Source organism: Mastomys coucha, unplaced genomic scaffold, assembly GCF_008632895.1.
Source record: "Mastomys coucha isolate ucsf_1 unplaced genomic scaffold, UCSF_Mcou_1 pScaffold21, whole genome shotgun sequence".
NCBI lineage: Eukaryota > Metazoa > Chordata > Mammalia > Rodentia > Muridae > Mastomys > Mastomys coucha.
In genome coordinates this window covers 176,072,784-176,096,320 of record NW_022196904.1, presented here as the reverse complement: position 1 = coordinate 176,096,320, position 23,537 = coordinate 176,072,784, and the positions used below count along the sequence as shown (strand labels likewise).

The 23,537-nt window shown below is 47.1% G+C and overlaps 1 long non-coding RNA gene across 1 annotated transcript; it reads right to left on the bottom strand.

Annotated features, from left to right (window-relative positions):
• Positions 1 to 833: 833 nt before the first annotated feature.
• On the bottom strand, positions 834 to 1,914 carry LOC116103902. Its single transcript, XR_004123620.1, has 2 exons — positions 1,654 to 1,914; positions 834 to 1,329 (listed from the first exon to the last, which is right to left on the bottom strand). It is a non-coding gene; the product is annotated as an uncharacterized LOC116103902 (long non-coding RNA).
• Between the last annotated feature and the right edge of the window lie 21,623 nt (positions 1,915 to 23,537).

The window sequence follows — 23,537 nt, the reverse complement described above, 5'->3', positions numbered from 1 at the left end:
TCTCTCTTTCTCTCTTTGTTATGTAGCATAGGCAGTCTTTAAAACTCACTATCCTCCTGCCTCAGCCACCCAAATGCTGCTTCACAGGAGTTCCTTACCTAGTCTGGCTTCCTTTTTTGTTTCCTCTTATGTTCTGCAGAGCTGGGGACAGCAGAGTCCTGATGACATCTGTCAAGGGAGAGGACTAGCCCAGCCTGGAGGATCGACACTACCCTCGCTGTTCTCACCACAGCCCGCACTTTATTAGAATTTATAAGTTGCCCCGATTGAGGGGGAAAATAATTAACATCCCTACAAATATATCGTAAACAAAATATTTATTAGAAATAAATAACTCATTTATTTTACATATTTCATTTCAACAATAACATTACCCAATTTATCATCTAACATTTTTGCAAGACAACTTAACGACTTACTTATTAGCATTTCCATTTTTCACCCGCGCACCATAAAGCACGGGTGCTCCCCAAATGGCCTGGCACAAGTCGAGCCAGGAGCTTAGAAGTTAGAAGACCCTGGGGAGGGCTGTCGGTCCTCTGGCCCTCCCCCTCTCTGACACACTCCAACATAGGTACAACCGACAGCTGACAGCCCATGTATTCACCTTCAAACACAGATACTCTTAAACACATGGCCCCGAACCTCCCGGAGCAGCACCCCCTACCCCCAGAAGAGACACACACTAGCAGGCAACTTGACTTCCTGATTCATTCCAAACACTTAAACTTCCAACCTGCACACTCACCATCACACAGATGTGCGCCCACACACGTGCACATTCATACAAGATTGCCCATGGTCCATGCCCTACAGCACACACAGTCAGAAGCTTTGCACAATGTCCACTGCATATCTCATATAGTGGAGTACAAAGAGAAACAGCCATCTCCCCATTTGGTCCTTCAGAGTGGAATCAGGCATGGCACTCAGTAGGGACCTGAGATCATTCCCCACCTGCCCCCATCTTCAACCCCACCCCCACCCCAGGTCTCATCGGGGACTGTCTGAGTCTCTCTCCATGTTTCTTTTCTGTTTCCCCAGCTTAGTAAGGGCTTTCTGGGACCAACTGCTCATGCTCATTCCAAACTTCTGCTTCAGGAGGTATTGCTGAAGAGCCCAGCCTAAGTTTCTTCACTCTCAAACCCCAGGCGTGTTGTCTAGAAGAATGTGAGGACCAGGCCTTGCAGCTGCCTGCGGTCTGGGCTGGGAATTCAAGCCTGGGGCTCTGCACTACATTCCTGGGTCTGGGTGAAGTGAGGAGAGACTTCTGGCAGATAGATGTCCAGTCGGTTTGAGAGTCAAGGTGGAGGCCACTGCTTCCTACCCCTGTGTTAGGAGAGAAAGGAGCAGGGGAAGTATCCAGAGGGCAGTCTAGGCTGCAACACCCTTACGTTCCTACCTCAGAATTGATCTGGGGTCTGTCTGGTGGGTTCCCTGGATCAAGATGTCTAGCAGGTACCCCTAAATGCTAAGAGAATCAAGCTGTAGCGCCCCTGCCCACCTCCTTCTCAATAACTAAGCAGTACACATTCTAATATATCATGTGCAGACCCGGGCTGAGTAAACACATGGGTGCGCACCCCTCAAGGGCACACATACATGTGCACGCATGAGTATATATCATTGTGAATTCTTCCTGGCCAGCTCTACCTTCAGTGCCAGCTTTAGATCAGAGACAGTTTGGGTGTTGAGGGTGAAGGCTGAGAGGTTCCCTTCTGAGTAGGCAGCTTTTCTGCTCTCACCCTGGGAGGTAGAGGTGGGAGGCAGGGCAGGGCAGGGCAGGGCAGGGCAGGGGGCTCTTTGGAGTCAGCTTAGCCAGGGGCTGGGGGCTGGGGCAGGGCCCATGGGGAGCACACACAATGGTTGGAGGTTGGAGGGTCTGAAACTGGAGACTTTAATAAAAGCCACTGACAGCAAATAAAGCTGCCAGGGGAGTCCCATTACCCACAACAAGGACCCTTTGTGAGCCAAGCAGAGCTGTGCTGACCCGTCTCCAGCAGCCTGGCTCCATCCCACCCACCCTGGGCCACCAATCCCAGCCTTCAGACCCCATAGCCCGTTCTTCAGCCCATCCCATCCATCCCAGCTTCTCTCCAGCACTAAGAGGGGACAGCGGGGTACACCCACAGACCAGAGGCTCTTCTCGAAGTCTGCCACAAATCACTTCTGACTGATGCCCTCAGTCCCAGGCTGTTTGGTCCAATGAGCCCACTCAGAAGCATCTCTTGTTAACTGAGTCCATGCCCGTGGGATCTGCTTGTCTAGTCCATGCAGTAGGAGGGTGGGTGCGCAGTGGAGTGGGGCATCCATGGATGGCTTGTTCTTGATGTAGACCCTGATATAGTCCTTAAAACTTGCCTGTTCTTCTCTGGACCCCAGGGCTGATTCCTGTACCATTGTGTACCACAAGGCTGATGCAGTGGGGTCAGATCTGGTTGGGTCCTGAATTGTCCATTCCTAGCTCTCTGACCTCGAGCGAGTCATTTTTCTCCTCTGAGTGTTAGCTGCCTCATCTTCAAAGTGGGGTCGATGTAAAAGAATCCCTTTGAGAATTCATGGTCAAGGGTCAATCCCACTTATAAACTTATTTATTTTATGTATATGAGTGCCCTGTCTTCATGCGCACCAGAAGAGGGCATCCGATCCCCTTACAGATGGTTGCGAGCCATCATGTGGTGGCTGGGAATTGAACTCAGGACCTCTGGAAGAACAGTCAGTGTTCTTAACCACGGAGCCATCTCTTCAGCCCCCACTTATAAACTTTAAAGCCCCCTCATCCCCCCAAGTGAGGGCTATCATAACAACTTGCTTTAGCCCCAACTTGGATCCAAACTGTGACTTGTGCATTGGCTTCCAAGCAGGTTCAAATCCTGCTCTGACCTCCATCTTGCCAGCTAACTACATCGCTGAGGGTAAGGGTGTCACCACAAACAGATGTTCTACTAGAAACTGAAAAACTGGATAGAACATACTATAGAGTTTGACATCAGTAAAGAAGTCTTCCCCACCCCCCGCCCGTGGAAGGTTTCGTGGAAGCTATGTGGGGGAAAGAAAGTTGGGGTGCTGGCTTGAAGTTTGGGCAGATTTGGAGGAGTGTGGGCGAAGTGAGACGAGAGTGGCACCCCTAGCTCAGGTATGTTGGGAGCGTAAAGAGGTTAGGTGCCAAGACAAGGGGTAGAAAGGGGCAGCCCATAGGATTTGGGGTTGTCACTTTAAGGGCGAGGTGGGGCCTGAGATGGAGCACCACCCAGGGTGACAAGATGGGGTCTGGCCACCACAAGTCCCTCCCAGTCCGGCAGGAGGGGATTCTGGTGCAGGGCAGGGAGGGAGATTAGGAGGCGCTCTCAATTGCCTTAATGGGCTCTAAGAGGCGGGATCCTATTACAGCTCGGGGTGCCCCGGGGTGCCTTGCTGGGAAGACAAGCTAATCTGCCATGCAAATTAAATCCTGCCTCAAGACGCAAGGCCTGCTTAATGTGATCCATTACACAGTTTACTTGTTTATATCTAATATTGGAACAGGCAGCCCGGGCGGGCGGCAGCGGCAGGCGGAGCGGCCCAAAAGCAGGAGAGTAAATTACCGGCAAAATGAGCTTTTCCAGCCTCCGCCGCTGCCGCCACCCGCGCAGGCCCGGCTCCCGCATCCCGGGCGCCCCCGCCCGCCCTTCCGCCCGCCCGCAGCGTCCCTCGCACGGCTTGCGGTTCTGCGTTCTCCCGGTTGGCCTTTGAGACTCTTTCTTCTCTTTGTCTCTCTCGTTCTTCTTCCTGTCCTTTGACCAGCGGCGTCTCTGCTTCCTCACCTTTCTCTTTCCGTCTTGGGTTCAGCCTCAGGCCTCTCTTGGCTGAACCTGCTTTATTCTTGGCGTTCTGTCTCTCACTTTTGGCTCTCTCCTGGATGATTCCAATCTCTTCCCGTAGCAGTGATGGACACTTGGGGCTCTGTTGATGCCTGGTACCCTGTGGTCCCATGTGTGGAAGTGGAGGCTGAGCTCAGGAGGCCTGGGCTCACACACCTGCACATAGGTGGTCAGAGAGCAGATGGGCCTGGGATGCAGGGCTATGTTGCTGGTGACCCTGTCCTTAGCTGTGGCGGTGTGTATCTGGAAGCTATCACTGTGGGGGTCCTTATATGGGTCTGCCAGAGTGGGGTATGAGCATGCACCAGAGGATCCCGTGTGTGTGTGTGTGTGTGTGTGTGTGTGTGTGTGTGCACAAGTGCATGCATGAATTTGTCTTCCATCTCTTCTACTGAACTTTCCTGCACCTGTGGTCTAGTTCAATATGGACACGAAGTTCCAGCATCTTCCTCACTCTTCTGCCCTCCTTTTGGCTCTCGGCACAGCTTCACGGTTTTTAATGTCCTCAGGACCACCCGATTGTTCACCACCTGTGTCCCCGTGTGTAACATTTTACTTTATCATGGCTCCCCATCCGGGCCTATATCCTCTGTGGAGATCTCTTTCAGGTCATAAGCTCTAAGGCCTGAGTCTGCACCAAGCCAGACGCCAAAATAGAGTTAGCCAGAAGCAGACTGAGAAAGGACGAAACCCAACAAGAAGTCGAGAGAGTGAAAGACACTCAGCACAGAGCAGGTGGTGGACATGGGATAGACAAGGGGTAGACAAGCAGAAGGACTCCAGTGGAGGACAGACAGGAAGGAGAGAGTGGACGAATATCTGCGACTGGGGATGCATGCTCAAGCTCCTAGAGAATGCAGACCGGTCATCAAGGAGCCATGTGATTAAGGCTACTCAGGGCCACAGGAAGTGCTACCTGCTTCTGGGCATGACACCTGTCCTGTGGCCTCATGGTGAGACTTGAATGAATCCAGCTGAAGTCTCGGGACCCCTAGTTGTGCTTTGGTATTGAGGGGAATCTCAGGTCCGGAGCAGGCAGGGCAGAGAAATGCCACAGCCTTGGATCTGCACAGCTGCTACTCTTGTGCCAACCCTGCACAGCACACACGCTCTCACACAGGTGTCACGTGCCATCCTGGAGGCTTGCCAATGAGATTCCCAGGCTTTGGTCCATAGTCTCGAGCTGGGGCCCCAGTCACAATCTTTGACCTCTGATATGCTAACCCCCACCTATGTACGGGCCTTGCCCCTCAGGTCAGTGAGTGGTAATGACCCCCACTCTTCTGTCCCAGACATCCAGGGAACCTGGCCCCCCAATTCGCTTGGATTTTCAAGAATTTCAAATGTCACACTTCTTTAACTTCAGTGGACATGTCTTCTTGTCCCCGACCTCTGGCCCCGGTTGGGTGGGAGATTTACCGAATGCAGGGTAGGAGGGAAGGTGTGAGTCTGTATGTCTGTGTGGAATGGGGGCTGTTTAGATAAACAGATGGCAACAAATGGCATAAAATTATATACCCATAATGTCAGTTCATAACATTTTGTTCGACATACTTGATTTAATCGCTTAGCTGACGATTTGGCTTTTGGGCCCATATGGTGGGGAATGAAGCTGCGTGGCACCCGCTCCAATCTGGCTCTTTTATCACCAAGGCTGGAGGGGTGGGGATGAGGGGCTGGGGGGGGGAGAAAGGATGCAGATGGAAAGAGAATGAGCTGACAGGAAAGGGGCCAGGGAGGGGGTGGCTGTGCGGACTAAGGGGGGACTGGACCCTGGCAGAGTAGAGGACTTCTAAAGATGGTGTGGGTGGGGCCCAAGTCAAATGGGAGAGAAGGACTGTCCCCAAGAGTCCTGGACTCTTTCACTGCCACCACTTGATGTTGCTAAGCCTGTGAGTTCAATATCCAGTGGTGGCCTTTGTACTTTTCAAAACCAAGATCTAGACCTCTGGGGCTATTCTGTCACTTTTGTTAAACTTTGTGTGTGTGTGTGTGTGTGTGTGTATCTACTTATGGGTCCATGGGAGAATATCTTGGAAACTGTCATGTGCCTGTGTGATGGGTTGTGTCTATGCAAATTCCCTTTCACTTTGAGCAGCTGTGGGGACCTGAGTGGTGCTGGTGACAATGTCTTGGGTTTGGCGAGACTGTGACTTCTGGGTGTGAATGGGTATAAGCATGAGCTTAGGTAGGGATGAGGCAGATGTGGCTGTATTTAGTGGATCTGGCGGGGGGCACGAGTTGAGGGCTGTGCAGGGTTATGGCTGAGTGTACAAAGGTTTCAGATGGCTGCGTACACAGTGTGTGCTCAGACAGTATTTCTGAGTATGGGGAGGCAGCTATCTCCTAAAAGTTTGTTCTAGGTGTGAATGCTGGTCTGGGGGGATGTGATCGCTCTCTTTCTCTCTCTCTCTCTCTCTCTGTGTGCAGGAATGTATACTTAAGCACTTCCTCTATGGTGTCCCTATTCAAATCTCCTGGCTTGAGGCACAAACCTCTGGTTAATTCAGCTCTAGGCTGGGTGCTTCTTAGAAAAGTGCCAGACCCGTTTTCCCACAGAGATAACCTGCTTCTTTCCCATCTCCAGTCCAGCTTGATTTGCTTTTGCTTACCCAGGGCCTTCCTAGTTTTAAAGCTGTGCCAGCCCCCACCAGCAAAGAATCTGGGCCCAAATCAGCGCCCATCACTCACTTTGCAGCCTCATCTACCTCCTGCTGGGTGATGCCCGCTGGCTCTGGAAATAGGGGCTGGCACCTGCAGAGGGTTGGGAGCCCTCTTTCCTCTCCCGCCTCCTCATGATGCATATCCCCCAACTCCAGCACTGGCTTTGTGTGCTGAGACTACTGTCTTCCCCTTAGCCTGTCTCCCTGTGAGTCTCCCTGCCACGGTTCCCGTTTTCCTTGTCTTTGTGGTACCTTGCCCTAGACAGTCTTTCGGTCTTTTCATTTCTCGTGTTCCCTTCCTCCCTGCCTCTCTCTCTCTCTCCCTTGTTTCATCTCTTCTTCTCACACTCTCTCGCCCTGCTTTTCTCTCCTTGTGTCTTACTTCTGAGGGTCCCTGGAGGTGCACATCAGGATTGGCTTATGGTGGGCCATAGCCCCCACCCCCACCCCAAGGATGGCCTTCTACTTTTGGGAAATCCTCTTACCATTCCTTCAAGCCGGCAGGATGCAGGAAGATCTAGTGGTGTTGGCTCGGAGTGGTAGGGCCGGGGTGGGCACACTGGCTGCTGGTGTCTTCTCAGAGTATTCCCAACCCTCCAATCCCCACAGGATGCTGTGAGTTGAAGAAACCCTCAGCTTCTTCTCAGGCCACTTGGTCACTAATTTCTCCCCCAGTAATCATAGGTATGTGGGTGGAAGATAGCTGTGTATCTCAGGGATAGAGGTTTGCCTAGCATTCCCAAAGGCTCCAGGTTTGAACCCCAGCACCAAAAGGAAAAATAAAAGGGTACATTTGATGAGCCAAGCATTGTGCTAGGCAACACAAACATGGTGCTTATAGACTCTTGTCCACAGGGCCTCACTATGTAAGGAAGACAGGTGGGCAAGCAAGCAAGGATGCCATCCATCCAGGAAGTGGGAGAGCCAGCAAGGGGGCTGAGAGCCTCAAAGAAGAAGGTTCTCGGCTGCATTCAAACATTTTCTTTCTTACAAAAGGAGAAAAGAAACAGACACCAAACATAATCTTCTCTTTCTCTTGTCCCCCTTCACTGGAGATCAGACCTAGGACCCTGCATAGACTAAGAAAGTGCTCTACAATTGAATTATATCTCAGCCTAGCATTTTTTTCCCTACTAACAAATACTTGCTCAATGTAGAATGCTTAAAAGGCACCAAAAAGCATAAAGAAAAAAAACCTCAAGCCAAAAAACAACAAGCAAACAAACAAAAACAAAACAAAACAAAATCCAACCAACCAAAACAAAACTCCAAACCACCTGTTTTTGGAGAAAGCTCTTTTGTATACTTCCTGGGCTGGCCTAGAACCTCTGTGTCATTCAAGCCAACATGGATCCCCTTGCTTTAGCCTCAGCTTTTGGAGTGTTGGGATTATGGGCATGCACTGTCATACTTGACTCAAAACTTTTAAAGGAAAAATTCTGGTGGGAGACATGACTTATTGTTTAAGAGCACTGGTTGATCTGCCAGAGGACAGGGGTTCAATTCCCAGCAGCCACATAGTGGCTCAATACTGTGACTCCTGTCCCAGGGGATTAGACACCCTCTTCCAGCCTCTTTGGGTACACTGTACATGGTATGCAGATACATATGTAAGCAAAACACATACATACATAAAATAAAAATAAAGTTTACAAAGTTTAAAAAAAGGTCCTAGAGAATCTTGAGAGATGGTGGAGTTTTACATTTTAATTTGCTTATTAGTTTGTTATTTAGGGAGAGGCCTGTAGGTCTAGGATTTTTACACTAGGCTGGGTTTGAACGCACAGAGATCTGCTTGCCTCTACCTCCTAAATGCTGGGATTATAGGTGTGTATCACCACACTGGGCAAGAGATGGCAGAGTGCTATGCCTTGAATGTGATGGTGGAGGAGTGGAGGAGATCAGATGCAGTGGAGTTTGGAGAGACCATTCGGGTAGAGATAGGGGACCATGAGTTTGGACATCATTTTGCAAGTTCGAGTGTAAGAATCTGCTGCTGTGGCTGAAGGCTGGGGGCCCTGCATGCCCAGAGTTCATTCTTCAAGGGAACAGTACCCGCCATCTTGAAGGGTAGGTATTAAGCAGGTGATTGCTGTGGTCATAGTCCCCTCTTTAGATGATTCTGAAGGATGGGTGAGAGGTGGTTGGGACCTAAGAAGAAAGATCAGTTTAAAAAACAAACAAACAAACAAACCAGAGAAGGTAACTACTGGGGTTGTGCAATGGAAGAGGGGAGGGGAACTAGAGGGAAGGCAGAATGAAGAGGACCTGAAACTGGCTGGAAGGTGGGGGAGGGGCGGGAGAGAAGAGCCAGCCAGGCTTGAAGTCCCAGAGGCCTTAGGAGAAAACGTGGTCCTGTTCGTTTAACTTGAGGAACTTAGCGGAGAAGGATTAGGGCCGAGGTTGAGGGTGTCCTGGGTTTGGTTTTGAATATGTTGAATGAGACAGGGAGACATCATGTGGAAATCTCAGGCTCTGGGCCTGGGAGTGTAAATTTGGGTGTTACAGCTCATCTCTCTGTATTAATCAATAGATGTCTCTGATAGATTGTCCTGAGGTTGCTGTGGGGAATCAGAACCCCCCCACCTCCACCCCCCATTCCCTTGTAAGGCTCACAGCCATCGGTGAATAACTGACATTTAAGGCTATGGGGACACTTTGCACAAGAGTGAGGGGGATGCTAGCACACGGATGTCAGCAGGCAGTGCAAGAACAAAGGTCAGAAGGTTGGAGTTGGCGGGATGTCTCCTGTGGTCCCTGTTCTTCAGTTCTTCTCCTTCAGTGTGCTATGGATTCCCACGAATGCCTGTGAGGTGGTCAGACTCCCTGATGCCCAGCTCCTACTCATGGAGTTGAGGTGAACCCATCCTACAAAAAATGTTTCTGTCTTACACACAGATCCTTCTCTAATTCCTGATACTGAAGGAAACCCAGGCTCCTGGGTAGGGCCCTCAAGCTTTCAATGACCTGGCTCTGCCTGTCCCCTGTCTTGTCCACAGCCAGGCCTCCCAGGCCTCATGATTCCTGTCCAAACCAACTTCTGAGCCTTCATCAGCTTCACTCCCTCCAGCTCCCAGATTTTTACACTCTTCCCCTTGACACCATCTTCCTCTTCCAATCAGCCCAGAGGACCCAATGACCTGACTCTAGGGACTCCCATCTGGGAGCCTCCCGGGTGCCTCCAAAAGTCTGCTTGGCCCCTCTGCTGCCCTAGGGACTCCCATCTGGGAGCCTCCCCGGTGCCTCCAGAAGCCTGCATGGCTCCTCTGCTCTTGTGCATCGGTCTGAATGTCTGTGTGCCTTCTGGCATCCATGTGGGAATAGCAGGTAGAGAGCTATTTTGGTGATTAGGTCATAAGGGAAAACCTTCAGGAGAGGAACTCCTGCTCAATCAGCCCCTCCCACCATTTTAGAACACAGCAAGAAGTTCCTATTTATGAAGAAATAGGCCCCTACAAGGCACAAGCTGCTGGTTCCTTGACCACGAAGTTTCTGCTTTCACAACAGTGAGAAATCAATTTCTGCTTTCTTGTTTTTTTAAAAAATTATTTATTAATTATGTATAAAGTGTTCTACCTGCACATATGCCTGCAGGCCAGAAGAGGGCACCATATCACATTATAGATGATTATGATCTACCATGTGATTGTTGGGAATTGAACTCAGGACTTCTGGAAGAGCAGCCAGTGCTCTTAACCTCTGAGCCATCTCTCCAGTCCTGCTTTTTAAAAAAATTTTTAAGTGATGTGTTTGTTTATTTGTTTGTTTAGACAGTGTCTCACGTTGCTCAAGCTGGCTTCAAACATTTGAAATAGACTAGGTTAACCTTGTCCCGATTCTCCTACATCCGCCAATTACAGGCACATACCACCACACCTAGGTTTTTCTTTTATGGTTCTGGGAATTGAACCTGGGTCTTTGTGTATGCTAGGCAAATGCTCTACCAACTGAGTTATAATTCTAGCCCTCAATATTTGTTTCTAAGTTTATGGCATTTTGTAATATTACCCTGAATAAATGAACAATTTTCGTGGGCAGCCCCTAGTAGCTAATACAGTAATTATCACTTTGTGAGTCTGTCTTTGCTTCTGGGCAAAGAAATCCTTGAAGTAGGGCCTGAGGGCTGCTCTTCTCTATAGCTCCTGGCAGATCTGAGGTGACATTGATAGAGTAGCATAGGCTGGTAGGAGAATGGGCTTCAGTTGATCGAGACTAGGTGTTAGACATAGAAAACTCAGTGTTTGGGGCTAGGGCAGGGCTGGTGTTAAAAAAGGACTGGTGGATCAGAGGGTGGAGTATAGGGGTGGAGTTTGTGCTGGTGTAGGGCTGGGTGCCTTGGGTATAATGCTAGGAATAAGTGGAATGTGAAGAGGCAAGTGAGGTATAGGACACAGGGTGCTCGGGCGTTAGGGGCAAGTAAGGGAGGATGGGGTGAGAAGAGAATACAGGAGCACAAGAGGGCCTTTGAGACCTCTCCAGGGTTCTGACTTTCAATGCTGCTGATCCAGCGCTTCCTCAGTAGCCGGCTTTTCCCCAGAAGGAGAGGAGAGGAGAGGTCCCGGGGAGAAGAACCTGAGAGGGTGAAGAAGGATTTTCATTATGAAGTTAATTAGCTTCAGAGCCACTGCACCTTTCAGGACGAGGAATTAGAGGGATTTAATTGCTTTATCAGCCTTCCCTTTGATTTTCAGCAATCAGGCCGATTCCATTTAATTTAACTGCCACAGACGAGGAGAAAATTGATGCGCTCACCTGCCTTGGAGCAGAAAGAGAAAGAGAGAGAGAGAGAGAAAGAGAGACAGAGAGAGAGAGAGAGGGAAAGTGGGAGAGGGGGAGCCAGAGAGACTGGCAAACACAGAGACTGCAGATTAATGAAAACCAACAGCAATTGCTCACAATTGGAGATGCAGTGTGCCCTCGAGGTGTTTGGAGCTGTGGATGCAGGGCTCTGTGTGTTTGTGTATTTGACTATGTGGGAGTCTGTAACTAGGCATGTTTGTGTGGGTGTGACTGTGGGTGATGCAGTTGATGTGGAGGTGGGTATGTGGGTGAATGCTGGTATCTGGTTATAGGAATGTGACGTTAGAGGCATATGATTGGCTGTCAGAGACTCCTCGTACGCCGCCACGAGGGTGTGAGAGAGGGTGGTTGTCACAGCCCATGGAACTATGAGTAACATAGTGACTATATGAGTGTCATCGTGAGGGTAAGAGCTCCCCCTCCGTGGGAGCTGCATAGGCACTACTGAGTGAGCTGCTGCCAGAGCTAGGCATAGAGCTGCAGGAAGATGAAGGAGTCAGGGTCCTTACATGCAAGTCGGCAGTGCCACAGTGGAGCCTGGTAAATAGTGCCATGGCAACAGCACAGACTGTGTGGTTTACTCTGGTGGCACCATTCTGCAAGCGCTCAGAGGAGATGCTTGAAAGGCACTACAGTTTCTGTGTGGAGAAGGGATTGCTGGACATGGGATACAGGGTGGGTAGGTAGGCATTGTGGCCAGATCCAACAGTCTGTGTAGCATGAGAGGAAGCTGGGGTTTTCAGGAGGATTCTAGATCAATGGTTCTCAGTCTTTCTAATGCTGTGACCCTTCGATACAGTTCCTCATGCTGTGGTAACCCACCAACCATAAAATTATTTTTGTTGCTACTTCATAACTGTAGTTTTGCTACTGTTATGAATCATAACATAAAAAAAAATCTGTATCTTCCAATGGTCTTAGGCAACTCCTGCGACAGGGTTGTTGGATTCCAAGGGGGTTGCGACCCACAGATTGAAAACCACTGCTCTTGATGTTACTGAAAAAATATGGACTTTAAATAGGAAATAACTCTCAGATATATATGCTAAAAAGATGGGTTGGTGGGGGGCTGGATAGATGGCTCAGCTGTTAAGAGCATTGACTGCTTTTCTGAAGGTCCTGAGTTCAAATCCCAGCAACCACATGGTGGCTCACAACCATCTGTAATGAGATCTGATACCCTCTTCTAGTGTGTCTGAAGACAGCTACAGTGTACTTATATATAATAATAAATAATCTTTTTTTAAAAAGATGGGTTGGGCTGATGTCTGAAGGATGGTTGGGGAAGCAAGACAGGAGGCAAGATTTCTCAAGGATGCACGGGAGAAGTGACGATGGCTTGAGCTAAGAGGGAAGAGGGGCTGGAGTAGATAGGATGAACAAGATTGGGGAAGGGGAGAAGGACAGAATGAACTCATGTTAGAGGTTTCTAAACAGAGAAGCAGTCAGCGGTTCCTTAAAGGTGCTAACTGGAGTGAGAGCCGGCTGGAGGCTGAGCATAGCTCAGCCTTGAACACAGGCAGTCTAGGTTACTAGAATGTTAGGGTTGATGTGTCCACTGAGCAGCTAAATACAGGGCTGGAGTTCAGCAGAGACAAGCAGCCTGGAAACCCAGGAGCATAACTGGGGCAGAGGAGTGGGGGAGGGTGTGGGGACCAAGGCAAAAAAGAAGGTGAGCACATAGCAGCTCTGGGGCAGAGCTAGCTCCTGACTTGTATGAGACCCTGGGTTCCATCCCAGCTCTGCAAACAGAACAAACAAATCAAAAACCAAAGTCCAAACAAAAGTCCCAAACCAACCCAAACCAAGCCCCCAAACCCAAGAACATCCAGGGCAGTACATGGTAGGTAGTCCATATCTGTATTCCCCAGAAGGCTGAGAGGAAGGAGGGCTGCGAACTTCAGGGGCTCAGAGGGCGAAAAGAAAGGGCCAGGAATGGCTCAGTGGGTAAAAGCATTTGCTTCCCTGGAACCCACACTGGAGAAGGAGAGAAGCCGTTGTGAAGAGCTGTCCTCTGACCTCCACATGCACACTATGACAAGCACACAGTCTCACAAATTAGTCAGCCAATCTGATTAAAGAAGAAAAGAGGAGCTGGAGAGATGGCTCAGTGGTTAAAAACATTTATTGCTCTCACAGACAACTGGGTTCCAGTCCCAGAACCCACAGCAGGTGTTTTACAACTACCTGTAATTCCGGTTCCGGGGAATCTGATGCCCTCTCCTGGCCTCTGAAGGCATCTTGCTCAGAATATACATACACTCATACAGGTACACATACATACACACTAAATAAAATAAAAGTAAAAGGTGATAAATAATAAATAAATACATCTTTAAAGAAAGTAAAGAGAAAGAAAGAGGCTGGGTTTGCAGTGCATTTGGTAGAGTGCTTGCTTAGTACACACAAAGCCCTAGTTTTATTCTCTAGCTCCTTACAAAAAAAGGAGGGTTGTGGTAGCACATGCCTATAATCCCAGCACTTGGGAGGTAGAAACAGGTAGATCAGAAGGTCCTGGTCAGAGGCTGGAGAGATGGCTCAGTGCTTCTTCCAGAGGACCTAGGTAAATTCCCAGCACCCACATGGCAGCTTACAACTGTCTGTAACTCCAATATCTGACATCCTGACACATACATGCAGGAAAAACACCAATGCACATAAAATAAAAGTAAGTAAATTAATTTTTTTTAAAGATTTATTTATTTATTATATGTAAGTACACTGTAGCTATCTTCAGATACCCCAGAAGAGGGCATCAGATCTCATTATGGATGGCTGTGAGCCACCATGTGGTTGCTGGGATTTGAACTCACGACCTTCAGTAGAGCAGACCTTCAGTAGAGCAGTCACGCACTTAACCACTGAGCCATCTCTCCAGCCCAGTAAATTAATTTTTAATGATGTATTTTATGTATGTGAGTGCTCTATCTGCACATACACCTACATCCTATGACATGCACACACTCTTACACAATCAGTCAATCAATGTTAAAAAACATTTAAAGAAGAAAAGAGGGACTGGAGAGATGGTTCAGTGGTTAAAAACAATTATTGTTCTTGCAGACACCATCTTACTTTTATTTTATTTAGTGTGTATGTGTACTTGCATGAATGTATGTATATTATGATCAAGGTGCCTTCAGAGGCCAGAAGAGGGCATCAGATCTCATTATAGATGGTTGTGAGCTACCCTGTGGTTGCTGGGAATTGAACTCAGGACCTCTGGAAGAGCAGCCAGTGCTCTTAACTGATGAGCCATCTCTCCAGGTCTCCAAATAAATAAATTATTTAAAAAAAAAGAAATTCGTGGTTATCCTTAGCTACAGAACAAGTTCTAGGGTAGCCTGGACCACATAAGACTTTGTTTCAAAAAAAGCAAACAAATAAAAAGAGGAGTCAAGGGACAGAAGCCTGGACCACTCATGGCTATGCAAGAGGAAGAATAAAAGAGACCAGGGAAGATGCTGCAGAGCCCGACAGCACAGAGGCAGCCTGAACACAGGAGCACATGGCACAGCTGGGCTGAGTTCAGTTTTTAGAACTCTACAGATGGAGTTTGCAACGAGATCTCCTTGAGATCTCGTTCCCAATGGCAGGGGGTGGAGCTCCCAGCATGCATGAAGGCCTGGGGATGGTCAGGGTCATGCTGGAGTCTGGCATGGCTGGTATGCGGGGTGATGATGGGATTGGAAAGTGAGTTGGGCTGTTGAGAGCTTCGAATACCAAGTCATTATTAGTACTTTAACCTGCGACCAGGAGCTGGTGACTGTCCTCAAGGATAGCGGCTGGCCACATGTTAGCAATCACTCTCCGCTTGATTCTCCCTAAAGTTGGAGCCGGAGACTTGGACTGGGGTAAAGGCAGAGTCGTTGGGAGGTGACTCCAGGGAGCAGGGATAAAGAACAAAACAGAAGAAAGCTGGCTGCCGCTGCAGACAACTGGAGCACAATTGTTAGAGATGCTCTGAGGAAGCATGCCGGCTGAACTTCAGAACTGTCCCCTTTATAACCTACTGAGTCAGATCCCCATTGGAAGGTTGCTGTCAGAGCCTTGATATATCTTTTCCTGGGTCAGTTGTACTGGCACTTGAAGTAGGCTGAGATGAGCAGTTAGTAGGACCACTGAACTGCTAATACTGAGACAGACACATAAAAGCAGATTAGAGAGGCTGGAATAACAACTCAGTTGTTAAGAGCCTATGTTGCTCTTACAGAGGACCTGGGTTTGGTTCTCAGCTCCTATGTCAGGTGGCTCACAACTGCCAGTAACGCCATGTCTAGGAGATCCCAAGCCTTCTCTGTCCCCTATGAGTAGCAATGCAGTCACATCTACACGCCCCTAACACATGTATATATTTAATTAATTAATTTTTTGAGACTGGTCTTTCAATGTAGTCCTGGCTATCCTAGAACTCACTATAGGGACCAGGCTGGCCTTGAACTCAAGAAATCTGCCTCCTGAGTGCTAGGATCAAAGGCATACACATATATATTAATTTAAATAGAAAAATTATATGTAAATTAATAAATATATTAATATATTGGTTATATTAATTTTAAAAGATTTAAGAAAGGAGTGGACCAGAGCTGGGTAGACTAGGGCGAGATGACTGCACTGTTTTAGGCAGTCCAAGATATAGAACAGAAGGGCTGGATAGAGGAAGGGCTGTCTTGAAAGTATAAAATGAATTGCACTGGGAGATAAACTCCACGTTAGCATCTGTGAGAAGCAGAATAAGGGCCTATGGATAGCCTAGTCCTGAGAACCTGCAGTTCCCGTGTAAAGCCGGGGGAGTTAAGGTTGCTGAGGGTCACTGTGCGCACAGAGACCCTTATGAACAGGGGCAGGAGAGTTAGAGTCTCAGTGGCTTGCAATGCTTCTGCGCCGGCTCTGAAGATGGAGAAGGGGCCATGAGCTGAGGGATGCAGGTGCGCCCTGCAGCTTTGAAAAGCCAGAGAACCAGTTCTACCTTAAGGCCTTCTGGAGAGACTTGCCCTGTTGAGACACTGACTTGAGTTTGGGGAGGCCTACCTATGCCTTTGGCTCCACACTGAAAGATAATGAACTGGGGCTACTGTAAGTCACTAATCATGTGGTATCTGTTACAGCAGCAAAATAATAAAAAAATTAATTAGTTAATAACAAAAAGTAAAAGAGAATCTGCGATAGCTAGTCTCACTTGTCAACTTGACTATATCTGGGATGTACTACATCCAGAAAGGGAAGCCACACCTGTGATCCTGATCTTGAAACAGAAAGACATTTGTTTTTGATCCAGGTCTTTCTTGAGGCACACCTTTATCTGGCCATGCCTTCTGCTGGAGGCCTATGTAAGGAAAATGGGAAGAGGAGGGGCTGTTCTGCCTGCCTACTTGCACTCACTTTGCTAGCACATTCTTTGGTGGAGCCTGCTTCTTCAGGATTCTACCTTATACAGAAGGCCAGCTGAACCACCAGGCCCTGTAGGACTGAGCAACTTCTAGATTCTTGGACTTTCCGTTCACAGCTGCCTATTGTTGGATTAGTTGTCCTGTCAGTCATTCCAATAAATTTCATGTATACACACACACACACACACACACACACACATACACACACATATATACACACACACATATATATACACACATATGAAATTATATAATAATTAAACAAGCAAATATTTCAATAATTAAATAAATTATTTTAATTAAACAAATATTTAAAATTGTATCATTATTAAGTTATATAAATTAATTATTACATTAAAATAATAATAATAATAATTATTTTATGTTTTGCCTACATGAATGTATGTGTATTACATGCATGCCTGGTTCCTGAGTAGGTCACAGAGGGCATAGGATCCCCTGGAGCTGTGAATAGAACCCAAGTCCTTTGGAAGAACAGCCAGTGTTCTTAACTGCTGAGCCATCTCTCCAGCCCCAGGGACAGTGTCCTCAGAACAGACTAGTGAGCAGATCAAAGGAGTTCTCCCAGAACCCTCGGTTGGCTCTTGCAGGAAGGTTGCTATAAAAAGAACAGGCCCTCCCTTCACTCCGGGCTTCTTGTCTTACCACGTGACCACTCCTTCCCCAGTGAGCTGCCAACACTGTGATGGTAACCCTTGCCTGAGTCCTGCTGTTTCTACTTTTAGCCTCCAACTAAAGCGTATACCTTTAATTCCAGAACTCTGAATCCAGGAAGCAGATCTCTGAGTTCGAGGGCAGCCTGGTCTACAGAATGAGTTTCAGGACAGTCAGGGCTACACAGAGAAACCCTGTCTTGAAAAACAAAAAACACCCCCCCAAAAAAAAAATCATAAAAAAAAAAAAAAGAAAGCTGGGCATGGTGGTGTACACCTTTAATTCCAACACTCAGGAGGCAAAGGTAGGCAGACTTCTGTATTCCAGGCCAACCTGGTCTACAAAGCAAGTTTCAGGACAGTCAGGGCTACACAGAGAAACCCTGTCTCAGAATAAATAAGCAAATACATTTATATAAATTTATATGTATATGTATAATGTATATATGTATATATCTCCCAGCCACAGGAATTTCTTTATACTAAGCTACCCAGGATTCCACACTAACATGGTGATTCTGAAAATACAAAAGCAAGGGAGGTTGCTGAGGGCGTAATTGGGGGGGGGGGAGAGGCAGGGAAGAGTGTTAGGGCTGACAGAAGTTGTGGGTGGAGGCTGGCTCTGGTGACCTCTAAATAAGCTCTGTGGCCTCCGCCTCTCTCCTTCCCGGTCTTCTCACTGTCCCCAGGCACCTGGTTTTATTGGAGGTGGCCTGCAGAGCATCTTTGCACTGTTAGAGCAGTTGTAAGTTTCAGGGCTCTGATGTGTTACTCACATACTCTGCAGTGTGAATATGGTTCTTTTTTAGAGTTCCCACTGCACAGCCTTGCAAACGGTGCAGGGGAAAGAGATGGGGAAGAGTATATTCTGTGTTTGTTTTGTTTAGGGAGATAGAACAGGATTTTTCTTCAGCTCCTTCTGAATACAGAGTCTCAGCCTTACCTGGAATCAAGAAAGCAAAAGCAATCTTTATGTGCAAAGGCCCTGGCAGAGGGAACGGACCCTGACAGAGATCGGGCCCTGGAGGCCAGGCTGTCAGGAGCCCATGCCTGGGCCCTGCTGTCCACCCCACTCCTTGGGAGGACAGCTTTTCCCTCTCCCCCCCACTGCCTTTTGATTAGAATGTAGACTCTAAGTTAGAATTAATCTGATTAATGTAATGAAGGCAGGGCCGGCTCAGCACCACCCGGTGATGAGGGGAGATGGATTGGGAGCGAAGGCACTGGGATGGAGGCGCGGCCGTAATTGGCGCGTTTACTGCTACCTGCCTCGCTGACCTCGCTGTTTAGCCCATTAATGATGATGCACAAGCCTTACTGTCCAAGATAATGACAAAGAATCTCAGGGGAGGGGCTAGACCTGGGACCTGGGGGTCCTAGGAGCCGCGAAGCTGAGGGTGGTGAGGTTAGGGATCCAAGCCATGACATGAGTAAGAGGATGCAAGGCCAAAGGTCTCGGCAAGAAGGTTTGGGGAGATAGCTCTTGTCTGATATGGAATAACTGACCAGATTCCCAGGGGCTCCTGTAGCTGGCCCGGCGCTCTAACTGTGCAGGAGGGAGGCAGTTATAACTGTTTTCCTGCTCGAAGGGCTTCTGGAGGAACTCCAAGTCCTCTGGGAGGGACTCCGGTAGGCAAGAGCTGGAGGGAAGGCCGAGATTTCGGGGTGCGGTGAGGGCACACTGTTGTGTATTGACTGCAGATCTGTGCTCTGGCTAATAAGAAGTACTTTAATCAGTTTCCTTTTGGTCCTTCCAAGAAGATGAAGTGGCTATCTCTAGTTTCATGCTGCCTCTCCATGAACTTTAGCCTTATTCATGTTCATTCATTCATTCATTCATTCATCCATTTGATCGTTGGTTCATTCATTTATATACGGGAGAGCTGTCTAGTTTGGGGAAACTTACTGTTGCCCTTAGGCATGCTATTCTCTCTCTCTGGACTTCAGTTGGCTACTGTGTAAGTGAGAACAGGGTGGTCAACTGATACACAATGCAGAGGCACCACACATCTTTAGGACATCTGTACTCTGGGATGGGGAGATGAGGGAGATTGGGGTGCATGATGTAAAATTCACAAAGAATCAAAAAAAAGTTAAAAAATACTAAAATAAAAAAATAAAAATAGAATTATACAATATACACTGTTTGGGAAGCTTTATTTCTCACTTAATAATACATCGTGGAGATGTTTTCACGCCAGTGAGTACAGTTCTGTAGTAACTATTACTATACTATTATACATAATAGTCTCCTATAAGGATTGAGTAATATTTTATCAGTGGATTCTTGTCTATGCTTTCTCTTCTTATGAACGATAATGTAAGGAATAGTCCTGAATCTACATGTCTCTATTTAAGAAAGGAATGGTGGGATGTTACTGTGACCAATGTGATTGTGTGGGACGTTTTCCAATGAGATCAGATTGGCTGAGTCTAGCATGAGAGGAAAGAAGAATTGACCAAGGTAGTGGATGCCCAACTGGCACCAGCTCTGCTGAGCAGGAGCAGAGGGTGCTCTCCTGCCCCATGTGCACCTGAACCTGCCCTGGTAAAGACTCCACAACAGCCACAAAGGGAAGTGCAGATGGACCAAACCTAGAGGGCTTGCCAAAGTATATTTGATGAATAAAAAAAAAATGGTTATGTGTATGTGTATATGCATATACATGTGTATATACGTATATGCATCCTTTTTCAAGGAAATTAATTAAAAAAAAATTTCAAGACAAGGTTTCTCTATGTAATCCTGACTGTGCTGAAACTCACTCTGTAGACCAGGATGACCTTGAACTCAAGAGATCCACCTGCCCCTACCTTGGAGCACTGGGATTAAAGTCGCGAACCATTATCACCTGGCTGAAATTAATTTTTTTGATAGGATAAAAACATTGTTCTTAAGTTTTTCCTTATTTACAGACTCTCAGTGCTAAGAGTAATTTTAAAAAACCTTCTCTTTCATTGTGTGTCATCGTGGTAAATAAAAGAGAAGAAATATTCCATTTTAGTTCTTTTTAATTGCACATATATAATTTATATGTAATACATACAATGAAAGTATATATGTTTTATTTGCATGTATGTCTGTGCACCACATGCATGCCTGGGACCCTTAGAGGTCAGAAGAGGGTATCAGAGTCCATGAAACTAGTTATAGATGGTTGCATGCCACCATATGGGTGCTGGGAATCTAACCAGGGTTGTCTGGAAGAGTGTGCAGTGCTGTTAACCACTAAGCCATCTCCTCAGCCTTCATTTTAGTGACTTTTAAGTGTGCAGTTAAGAAGCATTGATTATTTAATGTGTTGTGCAACCACAACAACTATCTAAAATGTTTTAATCACCACTAATAAAAATGTCATACCCAGTAGACAGTATCACTCCATTCCTCCCCCCAGCACCTGATAACCCCTGTTCCACTGTCTGTCTCTGAATTTTCGTACTCTATGAACTTTGTGTGCATGGACTCATGTACTTGTCCTTTGCACCCGGATCCATCAGGGGCCATCCCTGTAGAGGTGTGTATCCCAGCCCCTTCCCTTCTGTGCCAGATCGACGTCCTGTTGTATGGTTAAGCCACGTTTTGTTTCACCAATCATCTATTGATGTGGAGACATTTCCTTCTTTAAATCCATTCCTTCAGATTGATGTTCTGTGTGCAGATACTAACTGGGAGTCTGTTTTCCATTATTACAAAAGGGAAGAATGTTAACACAGTGTGTGTCAGCTCAAGTCCCTCGACTGTCTTCTTGAAATGTAACTAAAACCCAGAAAAAGATCTGTAAGGAAGTCCCAGTCTCTCTCTCTCTCTCTCTCTCTCTCTCTCTGTGTGTGTGTGTGTGTGTGTGTGTGTGTCCACGCATATACTATGACACCCATGTGAAAGTCAGAAGACAACTCGCAGGAGTCAGTTCTCTCCTTCCATCATGTGGATTCTGGGAATCGAACTAAGCTTTCAAGTGCCTTTACCCATGAGACATCTCACTGGCCCTAACCCACAAAGTCTTACATTAGGATATGAAGTGTGTAACACATAGCTTTCTGGGTACCAATCAGTGAATATGGTTGGCAGGAGTAGGACCTTAGAATTGACCATCCTCCAGGCTCACATTCACTTGTCCACAAGTGATTCTTGTTATTTTGAGTCAGAATTTCACATAGCCCAGGCTTGGTTGTAGCTGTTTGCTATGTAGCTGAAGATGATTTTGACTTTGGATCCTTTTGCCTCTACCTCTGGTTTGCTGGGATTACAGGTGTGTGCCACCACACCTAGTTTAAACAGTAATCACAGGGCTTCATTTGTGCCAACCAAACACTCTACCAACCGAGCTGCGTCTCAAGCCCCACAGGTGTTCCACACATTACCAAATCTATTGGAAATGTAGCTTGTAATTCTTCCTACATATTGTTGTACTTAGAATATCAAACTCTTAGTACATACCTTTAATCTCAAACAATGAAGGTAATGTTAGTTTGTAGAAGGAAGCAACCATGTTTGAAAATGATGTCTAATTGAGGGGCAGATAAAATGACTAATCAGAGAAAGATTTGAAAGAATATATCAGAGATAGGATACGCCCAACTCTCCTGAGAACAGACAGGAAAGAGAGGTTACTTAAGAGCAGTGCAGAGTGAGTCAGGAATGGAGGGCAGGCAGTTCAGTGAGTGCAGTTCAGTTGAGTTCAGGAGGTCAGTTGAGTATAGGCAATGCAGTACAGTGCAGTTCAGTTGAGATCAGAGTCAGTGCAGTGCGGTGGAGTTCAGTTGAGTCAGTTCCATTTTGTGCAGTGAAGTGCAGTTCATTCAGTTCATGGAGAGCAGAGAGAAGCAGGTTTACTGGGATAGTTTTATAGAGACAGGTTGCAGAGAGAACAAGCTAGACACAGGTGAAGACAGAATGAATGAGAGAATAAGGAAGATCCAGAAGATTAGAACATATTGGTGAAGTTAGTATAAGGCCAAGCACAGCAATTCAGTGAGAAGTCGAGAGAAGCCAGTTTGAATCAGTCAGCTTGGAGAGAAGTTTTGAGCCAGAACAGCTTATTTGAAATCAGACATCCAGGGTTCAGAAAGAACTAGAAAGCCCGAGCTTTCTTCGCAATAAGCAAAGTTACTTTTACAAAAGGTTATTATGTAGGATTAACCAAGAGAGAGAGAGCCCTTTAGCTTTTCTCTATGTTTCCAGAGTGTTCAGGTGAATGATTTCAAATCACAAACATAGCTGGGTGTAGTGGGGCACATACCTTTGATCCTGGCACTCGGGAGGTAAAGACAGGAGGATCTCTGTGAGATTGAGGCCAGCCTAGTCTACAAAGGGAGCTCCAGAACAGCCAGGGATGTTACACAGAGAAAACCTGTCTTAAAAAAAAAAAAGTTCAGGCCTATGACACTGAGAGTCTGATGACTGATACCCTTGGGGACCCATGGAGGATGGGAAGAATCTTTTTTTTTTTTTTTACATGGCAAATAGTTTATTCAAAACACCCATTTGCTTACTGGAAAGGGTCAAAGTAGGAAAGGCTTTTTTTTTTTTTTTCTTCCTTAAATGGTCTTCTTAAGGACAATTTCATCAAATCAACAAAGTGGGCTGACTTAGTCAGGGTTTCTATTCCTGCACAACATCATGACCAAGAAACAAGTTGGGGAGGAAAGGGTTTATTCAGCTTACTTCCACATGGCTGTTGATCACCAGAGGAAGTCAGGACTGGAACTCAAGCAGGTCAGGAAGCAGGAGCTGATGCAGAGGCCATGGAGAGATGTTCCTTGCTGGCTTGCTTCACCTGGCTTGCTCAGCCTGCTCTCTTATAGAGCCCAAGACCTCCAGCCCAGGGATGGCACCACCCACAAGAAGCCCTACCCCCTTGATCACTAATTGAGAAAATGCCCCACAGCTGGATCTCATGGAAGCACTTCCCCAACTGAAGCTCCCTTCTGTGATAACTCCAGCCTGTGTCAAGTTGACACACAAAACCAGCCAGTCCATGGGCTTAGCATATCAGTTAAGATTATCAGTTTTGAAAGACTGTAGTACCAAATCTGCCTCAACAAGTTACAATCAAGATGATAGTGAAAACTTTTCTTTGATGTCTATGGCCTGATTCCAAACTTGAAGGACAATCTTCAGGAAGACTGGAATGTAAAATGTTGAGTTCA